This window comes from Ischnura elegans, chromosome 1 (assembly GCF_921293095.1).
Source record: "Ischnura elegans chromosome 1, ioIscEleg1.1, whole genome shotgun sequence".
Classification (NCBI taxonomy): Eukaryota; Metazoa; Arthropoda; class Insecta; order Odonata; family Coenagrionidae; genus Ischnura; species Ischnura elegans.
The window spans coordinates 163,555,889-163,568,650 of NC_060246.1; the positions used below are offsets into that span (position 1 = coordinate 163,555,889).

The following is a 12,762-nucleotide window of genomic DNA, read 5'->3' on the forward strand; positions in this document are numbered from 1 at the left end:
TTTATGGCTTCGTCCTTGGCAGATATAGATGCTCTGCCCTTGGTGGGCTGTGGAGAACACTGCTGGCAATTTACAGCAGCAATTGTGAGGTTCTTCCTGTTTACCAGGGTACACTTCGCCTGCAGGGTTGCAAACAAAGCTGATAATATTCAGCAAGAGAAGGCGAGGTTGCTCCGCAAAAGTGCGAAGCTTTATTAGTGTGTTTTTTATGTGTGCTGCGTGGTACATTTGCCCACTCCATTGTTTCCATGTCTGTTCTTGTTCTGCTAACCACATTTTGTTAATTTCATTTTAGTCATGTTTTTGTGTATGGACTTGTTGTTTGCCATTTTTGCCCTTGATTTTGTTTACCTTTGTATATATGTGATGGGAGGCCCCTCCAACGGACACCACCTTTTCGTGGTGGAGGGATTGCGAGCTCTTGTTAATTCCTGCAACTTTTGAGAGGTAGGATCGCTACTTGCTTTAATGAGCCAGACTAAGTGTGTCCATATTCCAGGATGAAGAAAAAGTGAGGTTACATATCAATTGACCTTATCATATCCTGTGCTTTACCTCCCTCACGAAGGGTATTCCTGACTGCTTGGCATGTATAAATACCATTGTCATTTCAGTAGTGATTATTTGGCAAATTTAACATTTAAGATGTCTCAGATGATAGGTATTGCAAATACCATCACTCAAGTGATCCGAAATACTCCACTCTGCAAGAGAGAAGTTTTTGCTTGCTAGGGAGGTTTTGTGATTTGCTGGTGATCAATTTCTCCTGTGCAACGGGTCCTTCTGCAAAACTAGAATTTTGATGTGCAGGTTTTAAATTGTATCTGCTGTAAAGCTCATTTTCATCTGTGGTGATTGTTGTCACAGTGAATTGTGTAAAGCCACCTATTTCGGTGGGCTAACATTTGCTACAATTGTGGACCAGGAGTAATATAAGAAATCATTAGCTCCATGGATACATGTGCAACATGGGACTGCATAAGGTAAGACATTCACTGATTACATAAAAATTAACTTAAATTACTTTTACTATGTGTTATTATATATATATATATATGTAAATTAATAAGGCTTGTTCAATTGCAGTTCATTCCATGATGTCAAAATAAGTTAGTATATCCACTTCAATGACGTAAACTATGACACTAGTTCATGACAGCTTAAACCTCTCTACTTGGCTATCTCAGAACATCAGAAATAAGGTTTGGAGTATATTATAGCAGTCAACCATTTAAAAAACACACATAGGACAAGAATGTCATTCCTTCGGTGAGTGTCTATAAGAATACGTACACAATGTCCGGTGAATTATTTCTTTCCTTGCTGTTCCGATTTCATGACATAACATTCCGTCTAATAAGTTTTCTTCTATTTTAGGTGGTTCTTTAAATTCGGTATAAATTGGAGCTTGTGGTACATTTACTATTCATTGGAATACAACAACTATTGGCCCCTCATCGTTGTTTTAATGGGAAATGGATTGTAACGGTCTCAAGGTCCGTCTTCCTGGCATTACATCTGTTAACGGCTACGGTTCATGGTATGTTTTCCTTCGTTCCTTGCTGTTCCAATTTCATGACATAACATTGCGTCTAAGAAGATTTCTTCTATTTTAGGTGTTACTTTAAATTTGGTATGAATTGGATGGTTTTTTTCATGGGAAATGGATTGTAACAGTCTCGAGATCGGTCTTCTTGGCATTAGATTGGTTAAAGTTCCACGTTAATGGTATGTTTTCCTTCTTTCCTTGGTGTTCCGATTTCATGATTTAACATGCCGTCTAAGTAGATTTCTTCTATTTTAGGTGTTACTTTAAATTTGGTATAAATTTGAGCTTGTGGTACATTTACTATTCATTGGAATACAACAACTATTGGCCCCTCATGGCCTTTCACCTTGATGTTATGTTTTCCTTCTTTCTTTTGGTGTTCCGAATTCATATCATTTCATTCCGTCTAATAAGTTTTCTTCTATTTCAGATGTATCTTTAAATTTGGTATTAAGTGGAATCTTGTGATACATTTCATATTCATTGGAATACAACTACTGGCCCCTCATGGTGGTTTTCATGGGAAATGTGTTGTAACGGTCTCACGATCCGTCTTTTTGGCATTAGAGCTGTTAAAGTTTCACGTTGATGGTATGTTTTACTTCTTTACTTGGTGTTCCGATTTCATGACTTAACATTCCGTCTAATAAGTTTTCTTCTATTATATGTGTATCTTTAAATCTGGTATTAAGTGGAATCATGTGATACATTTCATATTCATTGGAATACAACTATTGGCCCCTCATAGTTGTTTTCCTGGGAAATGGATTATAATGGTCTGTATCTTTAAGTAACACCTGTATCTTTAAATGTCGCATAATGGGGGATGACGTGGTACATTTACTGTTAATTGGAATACAAAAACTAGTGGCCCCTCGTAATTATTTTCATTGGAAATTGTTTATAATGGCCTGATTATCCGTCTCTTTGGCATTTAAGCAGTTAACGTTGAAGGTTCATGGTATGATTACCTTCTTTCTTTTGGTGTTCCAAATTCGTGTAATTCTATGTTTTCTAATATCATTTTCTCTATTTCAGGTGTTTCTTTTTCATTTGGCATGAAGTGGAATCAGGTTGTACATGTATTATTTTTTAGAATATGCATTTTTTTCTTTTGTATTCTTTTGTGGCGAAATCGATTTATGAATTTATGTTACAACTTTGGTGCTCTCTGCTTTTCTCATTTAAAATGTCTACTTGTGTTATGTATTTTTGTCATTTTCTCATATGTCTGTTACTACCAGTAGAATTCAATGTTACCTTTTTTCTACTTTTTTCCAGGAGTGCATTTCCATCCTGTTTTATAAACTTGAGGTCCATTATATACATTATTTTTAAGGTAACTATTGTTCACCTATCATAGCTATTTCAATTGACAATGAAATAAGGAATTCATTACAATGCTCTTGCTGTTCCCAGGTAACTTGGTCGTGCATATATATGTATATACTTGTTTGTCTTATATTTTGTATTCTCTCTCCAATTTACAGTCTTAACATCTTTTTCTAATCGTTTTTCTTCTTCAAGATATTCCTTCTTTTGTTGTATTATTGAAAGCGTTATTGCATCTTTGTTATGAAACTTACTGATTTTTATCACTCACATAGGCAGTTCTGTTTTTTACAGGGCTAAATTTTGCAGTGCTAAAAATATCTGAAGTAATTAGGCAACATCCTTTTGTGGAAGCAAAGTTCACTTTTTTAAAAATCTTTTTCTCTGCATTTCACCAAAACCTAAATTTACATGTTTACTGCAGTGTCAAAGAATCTTTATAGCATTCCATAAGTGCTGGTCCTTTTTTCCAGTATGCATAACTTACTATTATTGATTTTGTATTTTCAACCTGATCATCAATCATTTCCTGGAATCTACTTTCCTAAGGTAAGCTTTTCCTTTTAACTAACACAAGTTTAATTATGGGTGTGAACTTTTTCGGTGTTTAATGTCTTACTTTTATCATATTTTCGTTTTAGGTGTCTGGGAGGCCTTACTGCAATGGATAAACATAATATATGTGGGAGCAAATTTGAGAGAGAATGACTTTTATACATTTGTTCCTGTGTAAGACCTATGCAGTTATTTTCAAATACTGGTTTTCCATTGGAGGCCATTGTAATGGTTCTTCCATGTTTTGGTCATGTGACATGTAGAATGGACGATAGCTGTGAAATTTCCCACCTTAAGTGTTTTGAGAAAGTATTTGTTTTGCCTATAAGTTTTCATAGTCATCGTAGAGTATTTCAGATTACGGAGTCTTAATAGTTTCTGTGGGTGGGGATGGTTATTGGTGTGGATGTCCCTTCAATCATGTGAAAATAATACTTCTCCTGAGTATTCAAGTGGTGATTAACACTCTTATACCCTTACGTAAGTGATTGCATATCAGATTGTTACTTGCTAGATTCCTGTGGTGATTTTTTGATGTATGCATCTTTGGCAGTTATATTTTCCATGCTTTACTCCTGGTGTTTTAGGTCATAAGTATTCATTGTAACCTACCTCTTAATACCTTGTGTGAACTAACTCCTGATTTGCATTACATCAAATTGCTCTTCAACAACTTAACGATCATACTTGCTCATGGTGTTTAATTTTCTTATTTGCATTTTCAGTATTGCAGATTGATGTTACAAGCACCCATTGGCATTGTGAGACTCCTTCATCTTTCTTGAACATATGGCTGCGATCAACTGAATTACATCCCACTTACTTACGGTTTGACAAGGGGCTACATATGCAGCATTTTCTTTTAAGATTTGCTTTGATTGGCTGAACGTTGCCAATAAGACATTTACAATCTTTCTTACAACTTATTTCCATAGTGGAAGAGCATTCTGGCTCTTTTCTGGTATATGTATCATTGTAGTGCTACCATGAGTGTATATTAGTTTTTGCTGGCTTAAATATATGGAGAAATAAGCTATGAATGAAGTAATGCTTGAGAGAGACCCTGATGTATCCGTAGAATCAAAGTTATTGTGTGCTGCATTTGTGTGAATTATGTTTTATGTCATCTTTTATTTTGTCAAATAAATATAGAACATGTTATTCAACTTGTCTTTTGCTGCTCATTTGTATGAGTTGACCCTATTTCAGCACCTTATTGTATCATTTCCCTCAGGATGGAAGATCTAGAATTTGTTCAATTAAAAATTTGTTCGGTTGCCTCAATCTTTCTAATTTAGTTCACTTTGCCATTAACTTCCTGCTGCTCACTAATACTTGGCTCCTCGTGTTATGAATTAAGTTCAAAGGCCTTTGCTTTTTGTTAGATGGGTGTCAATGTTCTGTGAAATCATAATTCATACCTTTCCTAATAAGTGGATTGCATCCATTAATGTGATAGCTGTCTTTATTGTGTACCCTCTTGTTATTGGTTGTGCAGACTTGATGTGCTGGTATTGGCATAATTGGGAGGCATCACCTCTGCATTGAGGAAAGATGTTCACCTACAGCCATGGGTCCTTTCATCACAAATAAGGATATTAAAATATGTTTTCAGCTGAGGAATACCATTGATGCTTACAGTTGGCGTAGCCAGATGTGTTGGGGGAGCTTGAGCTGGGGACCCCCTCTGGGAAAAATGATATATTTTTTTTTGGAAAATAATATTTTATGGTATTTTGGCATTTCAAAGGATGCGATTTGTAGGTTGTCAGACAATTGTTTTGTAAACAATGATTTAGCAGAATATATTTTCCTGCTAAAATTTATTGGGTTGCGGGAGGACGTGACACCGTGGCTTCTCCTTAGGATGCTGAAATGCCCACGGTACGACGAAATTTCTGGGCGTGATCACGACGTCAGACGGTAGGGAGATAGCCAGTGCCTTAGATGTGAATGCGTCAAAAAAATTGCTAATAACAGATTCCCCCTTACTTGTCAGCTCTGATTTTTCGTTTTGGTCGACAGTGGAAGTGATCGGATTGTTTCATTTCAGTTGACAATTGCCTCACATGCTTTACTTGTGTGGTTAATGTGATTTACTGGCTCAGTCCCCTATTGCTGCCGTGTATTTCGTCGTGAAAGATAGATCTTATTGCCTAGTGGCGCCGCAGGTGGCGATATTTGAAAACTGAATATAATGCGCGCGCAGCGACAACAATTCTAGTGGCTGACTTGAGAATCCTCTATTGTAATATTCGTGGATGGAACTCTTTCGGCAACGTCTAGAATGAGACGACTGTTTTAGATACCTGAAATGCCGACGTTTTCATTTGACGAAAAGCATGCAATTACTCGTTTTCTGCATTTGCGCGATGTAAAAACAATTGAAATCCATCGGGCGTTGAAGGAGACAAGTGGTGATAAAGTTCGTGAGTGTGACAGTTTAATGATGGCCAGGGGCGTTCTGGGGTGATTGGGGGCCCTCGGCTGGGGCTCATGGTGGGCCCCCCCTTACCGAAGGATCCGATGGAAAAAATGCATTCCCGGAAATGGGTTTTGACGTTATTCTGGCTTTTTAAAAGTAGATCAAATTTTAAAAAAATAACTATTTCGTGAGAAAAAATGCAATAAAAAGTGAGAGCTTAACAGTTAATAAAATCTAAATAGGCACGTTTTAAGTTCCCACTATTTATTTAGTCAGTTTTTTCTTGAAATTGCACTGAAATTTAAGATAACTTTTTCTAATAACCCTTTCAAAAAAGGATCAGGTTGTCTTTTGTCAACCTACACCTTTATTTTATTTAAAAAAATCTTTGCAAACTATTTTGTAAAAATAATTCAACTAATAAAAACGTAGAATTTTATAACCGAAATAAACTTTGGTTCAAGTAATATGAGTCTTTCTTTACTACACTTTCATATACGCTTCAGGATAGTCGCCAGCGTTGTGGGGGCCCCCTAAGCTCGGGACCCTCGGCGATTGCCAACCAGCTGACCTGGCCAGACCGCCCCTGATGATGGCAGAACATCGAAACGAAAACAAACAATCTCGGCCTCGCACAAGCCAGTCTGACGTCATGGTCGAGCGGTTGGAGAGAGTTGTTTTGTGGGATCGCCCGAAGACTGCGGAACTTATTGATGAAGTCTTCACGGGAAATCAGCCGAATCGGGATGGACATTGCTGCCATCGTTTCAATGGCCTCTTCTGCAAAGCAAAGGGATATTGGGATCGCCTTACAAAAGAGGCCATTGAAATAAGAATCGAAAATGATAAAATGTACAGAGACGCGGGTTTCGACCTCAGCAAAACATGGAATCAAAAGAATGAGTAAGCTGTGAGGAGGAAGGACACCTAAAACTGACCAATCACAGACGACTCGACCGCCCCAACTGAGTATATAAGTCCTGGACCAACCAGGTCCATCATTCGCCCTGAAGACGATGGAAGAGAAGGCCATTGAAACGTTGGCATTAATGTCCATCCTCACCCGGCTGATTTCCCGTGAACATTTTATCAACAAGATTTGCCTGGAAAGCACCAAATCCTTTGACTGTGGAACTGATCATCTGCAGTACTGGCATTATCGTTGGTTCTGTGCACACGAGCCTGAATGACGACCTAAAAATGCACTGCAAGAATAACGGCCGGAAAAGGGCTGCGCGCGTGCTGTTTCACCAAGACAACACATCAACATAATACCCTGCGAGCCACCTCTAGGGTGTTTGGCAGGGGGTGATCAATCACCAGCATGCAGCATGCATTTTGGACTCCCACATGCACACCACACGGTCCAAAAAGCGTCACGCATACTAACAAACTATACTACCATATGCTGTTAGAAAAAATAATAATACAATTAAGAAACATGCATTAAGTTTTACATAGGTTAGTAGGCTACACTACAAGTCATGCCTACATAGAAGTTGAATGGACCTCGTAGGTCTTCGATGCAATGTACCAGGTGATGACGTGCCACGTCAAAACCTACAGTATTAAAATGATATGGAATTGCAGTTTTTTAATATTCTATTTATGAGTTCTATTGCTGCCGTTATAATTTCTTATTGATCGTGGAAAAAAAGACATTCTGAACCTGTCTGTTTTACAATCTATCTCTCTAATTATATTTATATGATCTGATCTTCCGTTGAATTTATCTAAAAGATTTAGTCTATTTTTCAATCTACGGTCCGACAGAGATTCCCATCCGAGCTTATCTAAGAGGTCAGTTACACTAACAAGACTATCGTAACGACCTTTTACATACCTGGCAACTCTGTTATTAAGCCTTTTTTCATGAGGATCCCAAACACTGGCGTATTTTAAATGTGGTCTAACGAGGTAAAAATAGCTAATTTCTCTCACTTTGTCGTCGCACTTTCCTAATATTCTTTTAACAAAACCCATTTTACGATTAGCTTGACCGGTTATATCTCGAATATGTTTATTCCACGATAGATCATTATTGAGTCTAATTCCTAGATATTTCGAGCTAACGTTACGCGTAAAACAACTTAGGAGTGATTTATCATCCTTCCTGACCACCTAACCTGGCTCCTGGTGACTTTCTGTTGCTGTTTCCATTGAGGAAAGACACTCTCTGCGGCCGAATATTCATAGGCTACGTTGCTATTGTAGCAGCGATTTTCCAGTGTCAAAACAGACTCCTAAAGAAGTCCTCGCCGCGGCCATGGAATCATAGCGTCGACGCTGCAAAAAATATGTACGCCTGCAGGAAGGTTACGTCAACAAGTTATATCGGTTACATAGTTTTCAGATGAGTAGTTGGAAAATAAATTCAATATCAATTTATTCAGTCATCATAGGCATATGAATTATGCATGGCTTTGTCAGTGCAGTACATGTTTTACACTTCATATAAATAAAACAAAACATTATGCACAATATCAAAACAATATGAAAAATACAATACATACAATTTACATTTTTTTTTGGATTAATACATTTCGACTATACATTTAAATTATTTTGCATTAGAAAATCTACACTATAGAATAATTTACATAAAAGTAGTTTTTTCACAGCGCACTTGAATTTAAAGGTACTTTTGATATTTTAAATATAAGTGGGCAATTTATTGTACATAAGTATTCCCTGATGATCTATCCCTTTAATTGTTTTATTTACTCTGTGCTGACTTACATTGGAGGCCTTAGAAGTTGAATGTACCTCGTAGGTCTTCGATGCAATGTACCAGGTGATGACGTGCCACGTCGAAACCTACAGTATTAAAATGATATGGAATTGCAGTTTTTAAAAATTCTATTATCTCCCGTTGGTATCGCTTCCTGAAGAATTTCTTCTCATCGGGAAATATGGCGAGTAAAGACACAGTTTCCGGCGTGGTTCGGTGGAAATCTTTGATATTTGACGTAATGAAAAGTACTGGTCTATTTCCGCACTTATTATTTATTCTAACCGAACCAGGTTTCGACACATAATGCCATTTTCAAGGATGTTGACAAGGAAATTCCTCGAAAAAGGCACTATTTACCGAATTTTGGGTCGGTTTGAACAAGGAAGTGTGGACATGGACAAGTACTTTTCACTATGTTAAATGGTAAAGTCTCAAAAGCTTGCGGGCTTTCCATACGAATTCGGGACAACTGCATTCGCGATAGTTTATGCCGCTCGAGTCTTTTGATCAGGCTGTTATGATTCAAGCCCTGCCTCCATAAGAGACGCCGCGCCGTCGCAATTCTGACGAACGCCTTCATCCCCTTTTAATGTAACGGAATACCCCCCCCCCCCGTTGCACTGGGGAGTGTTCCATAGCGCCCAACCCCGGCAGGATTGCTGCCCCCCTTCTCCAACATAAAACTCTAAACTTCGCCCATATTTGCTTCCCAGGATATGGTACGAAGCGTATTTCGTATTTTTTACAACTGTCTTTCAAGGAAACGGAACATGTACGGTATAGTCGGATATAGATAAGAATTGAGCATTTAGTGTTGTGGTATGTGCTTCAGTTATTGGTAAAAGTATTGTGCACGCAGGGTTGTCAGGGGAACGCAGAATTTGGTCGATGTAGAATATTCGAAGAAGAGGGCTCTTGGATATGTTGCACTTAAGAGGAGGAGCTGAGGATAAAGGTTGACACAGTTCCAATGTTCGAAATCCATGCAGGTCCGCAAGAAAAGCGCGGAATAGAGGAATATATTTGGTGTAAACACGTACGATCGATTAATTATGCGTTTAATATTACTTTCCCCAGTTCAGTTACAGCCATTTAAATAGCACTTTGCCTGCTATGGGCGAACTATTACACCACGTGAACTCCTTAGACGTTTTATTCAGCCATAATATTACGCCATCCTTTTTTGGAAAAAAACGTAGTTTGTTAATGTTTTTTTACAAACTGACAAACCTCTAAATCTAGCCTAAAAATAAACAAATGAAGAAACGAAAGCAATAGTCATTCTTTAAAATGACGCCGAACACCTATGCTTCGCATCAAAGGTTGGTTGTCGAAAATTAACACTAAAGTATTGAAAATGGAGTACAGATATACACTAGTAAGGTCAGCACGGTAAGTGTTAAAATACCAAAAATGTTCGTTCTAGTTGGGAGGACAATTTCCAATGTAAATAGATGCTAGGCGGAACCTCGCACGAGAATTTTCTTTTTTTCAACGGCTAGTGTCCAAACAACCCCCGCCACACGCCTATTGAGGCGACCAGCGGTGTAGTATGCGAATATAGATGAAGTAATTATACTTTTACCTTCCTTGAGGGACGTTTATATTTAACTTCAGATCAAGTATATTCCTCAGTTAATCACTGTGTCTTACATGACTAGATCTATGTCCTTGTCATCAGTGGCGGATTATTATTAGCATTATATCCAATTTACACTAGACAGAATGGTAATTTTTTTCCGACCCCCACCACTGCTGGAATTTTAACCCCCACGTACCCCCCCCCCCTTGACCCTATCCTGGATCCGCCACCGCTTGTCATTACGTATGCTCATAGCTGCCTTTCCTCTCTCGTCTTATTTTGGGCACACCTCCTCAGTATTCTTAAACCTATCCCCCTTCCTTTTTACATTTAGCATCTGAATCAGCACTACGTCTCGAATTATTCAGCTCTTTTTCATCAGCTTGCATTAGGAGTACTCAAAATGGATATGCACATTTCCGTGGTTTAATTTAATGAGTATGAAACTGCTAAATCATTATTACTTACATGTGAAAAGATTGGCTGACAGAATGATTGAGTGTAATGCTGCGTGGAACTATTCTTAGGATTTTTGACAAGTGATGTAGATAACGATCATAGCAGCCAACTTTGACGTTTAATCTAGGACTTGGTACAGCTACCTCAAGTCGACAATAATGAATCACCTTTACTCGTTTCGCTAATTTCGAATTGCAAACATAGGCGGATCCGGGGGGGGGGGGGGCACGGGGGCACGTGCCCCCCCACAGACCCTCAAAAATATGCAATATTTTTAATACGGTCCCATTATCATTGTGTTCGTTTTGTATTACGAGGTATCCTTGTGCCCCACCCAGAACAAAATCCTGGATACGGCCTTGCTCGTGCCCCTCCCAGAAAAAAATCCTGGATCCACCCCTGATTGCAAAGGTCAACGTAGTCGATATAAAAAATAGCGAATGATGGTTTCAATCCATGAATGTATCGAATGAGCTGATACTTGCATACATTTGCTCAAGTATGTCACTTCGTTATTTTAATCTGTCCACTTCATGTACCTCGATATCCTCCAGCCTTTTCTCATTCCCTTCTCCCATTATCCCCGTATCCGCTCTAGATGAGACCCATACACACTTTTCTTTACCCTCTGACATCCCACATTCTCTCTTCAGATCTTTCTGAATGTCCTCTTTCCATGTGTTCGTCTTTGTATCATATACCGCGAAAAACCACCTTCATTTTTTCCTCCCTCTCCAATTCGTGACCACCTACTTCATATTTTCCCCGGCATAATCAGTCCTATGCTTCTTAATTCGACCAAAAAATTAGTTTAACACTACGTAACCGCCTTTCCGTCCAATAGTCAGATGTTTCCAAATGAAACGACTCACGTCATGTAAGGTACAATAGCATTGAAGTCTCCAAGACACTATTACACCGCCATACATTGTTCACAAATATCAATGGCTCATCAGAGGAGATGTTAGCGCGACGGTATACGGAAAATAAAGAGGCAAAAAATATGAAGCGACATACATAGAAGCAGACTGGAACAGCACAAGCAACTCACCACTTATCACCTCTTGAATCAGGGATCTTGAGTTTGAACCATCTCTCTGCTGACAACATACGTCCTCATGGGGGATAAAATCTAAAATGGTAATTTCCCACACTTTAATAAAACGTACATTGACCCAAGTATCAACGGGTATTTGTCATTCTCAAGGTGAAAGTGAGCCTTGGGCATGACGGTTGTACGTTGAAACATAGCTCTAGGTCACATATGTTTAACTGAGGAATATTACAGACATTATGAGTGTTCTTCCGTCATCACGATCGAAATATTTCACTGAATGCCTCTTGAGGATATTTTCTGTGAAATTACTGGTATTGTCATCCTTCACAATCACCCACTCTGTGTAAGAATTTAAGGAGAGTACTAGTAAAGAGTCTGATCTGGAGTGTAGCTCCTTACGATGCAGAAACGTGGACACTTAGGATGGAGGACGAGAGAATTTTGGAGGCATTCGAGATGTGAGCATGGAGAAGAATGGAAAAGGTGAATTCGACAGAGAGGAGGAGGAACGACGAAGTGCTGGACATGGTGGGTGAGGAGAGGCAGCTTCTAGATGAGATACGGAGGAGACAGAAGGATATGGATGGAGGGTTTGGAGGAGTACTTTGCGGGTAGGGGATGTTGAAATAAGTGTTAGAGGGTAGAATGTTAGGTAAACGAGGGAGAGGAAGGAAGAGAAAAGGATTTTTAGATAGAATGAAAGGAAGTAGGCCTTATTGTGAGTTGAAGAGGAAAGTGCATGATGGAAGAGGAGGCTGCCAGAATACTTCTCAAATACTGCAGGAGCCTACCGCAACCAATAGAAAACTACAATTAGTTAATATCTCTCTTGTCCACTCCAATGTTGATTTTGCTATTCCACTTGTGTTATAATTTACTCATTTATTCAGAATTAAATCTGCCATCGGCTTGGGGTTCTTATATTTAATTCAAAATCTTAATTGGCGCGCGCTTTACAATTGCAGCTTGACATCGCCTGATGGAGTATGACAGAGGTATGACTGAGACTACTTCTCACTCGTCATTCCTGATTGAAATGGAAGGAGTGAGTGCATTTGGGATGCACCGT

General features: G+C 38.7%; 1 long non-coding RNA gene across 3 annotated transcripts; it reads left to right on the forward strand.

The window, feature by feature from the left end:
• The first annotated feature begins 258 nt into the window (after positions 1 to 258).
• Positions 259 to 4,607, forward strand: LOC124173007. Of its 3 annotated transcripts, none has more exons than XR_006868335.1 (8): positions 259 to 983; positions 1,087 to 1,269; positions 1,378 to 1,540; positions 1,617 to 1,728; positions 1,805 to 2,888; positions 3,176 to 3,430; positions 3,523 to 3,916; positions 4,162 to 4,607. It is a non-coding gene; the product is annotated as an uncharacterized LOC124173007 (long non-coding RNA). The 3 variants fall into 3 exon arrangements; XR_006868337.1 differs by having other exon boundaries at positions 1,805 to 2,140; positions 2,588 to 3,430; XR_006868332.1 differs by having other exon boundaries at positions 1,805 to 3,430.
• The last annotated feature ends 8,155 nt before the right edge of the window (positions 4,608 to 12,762 follow it).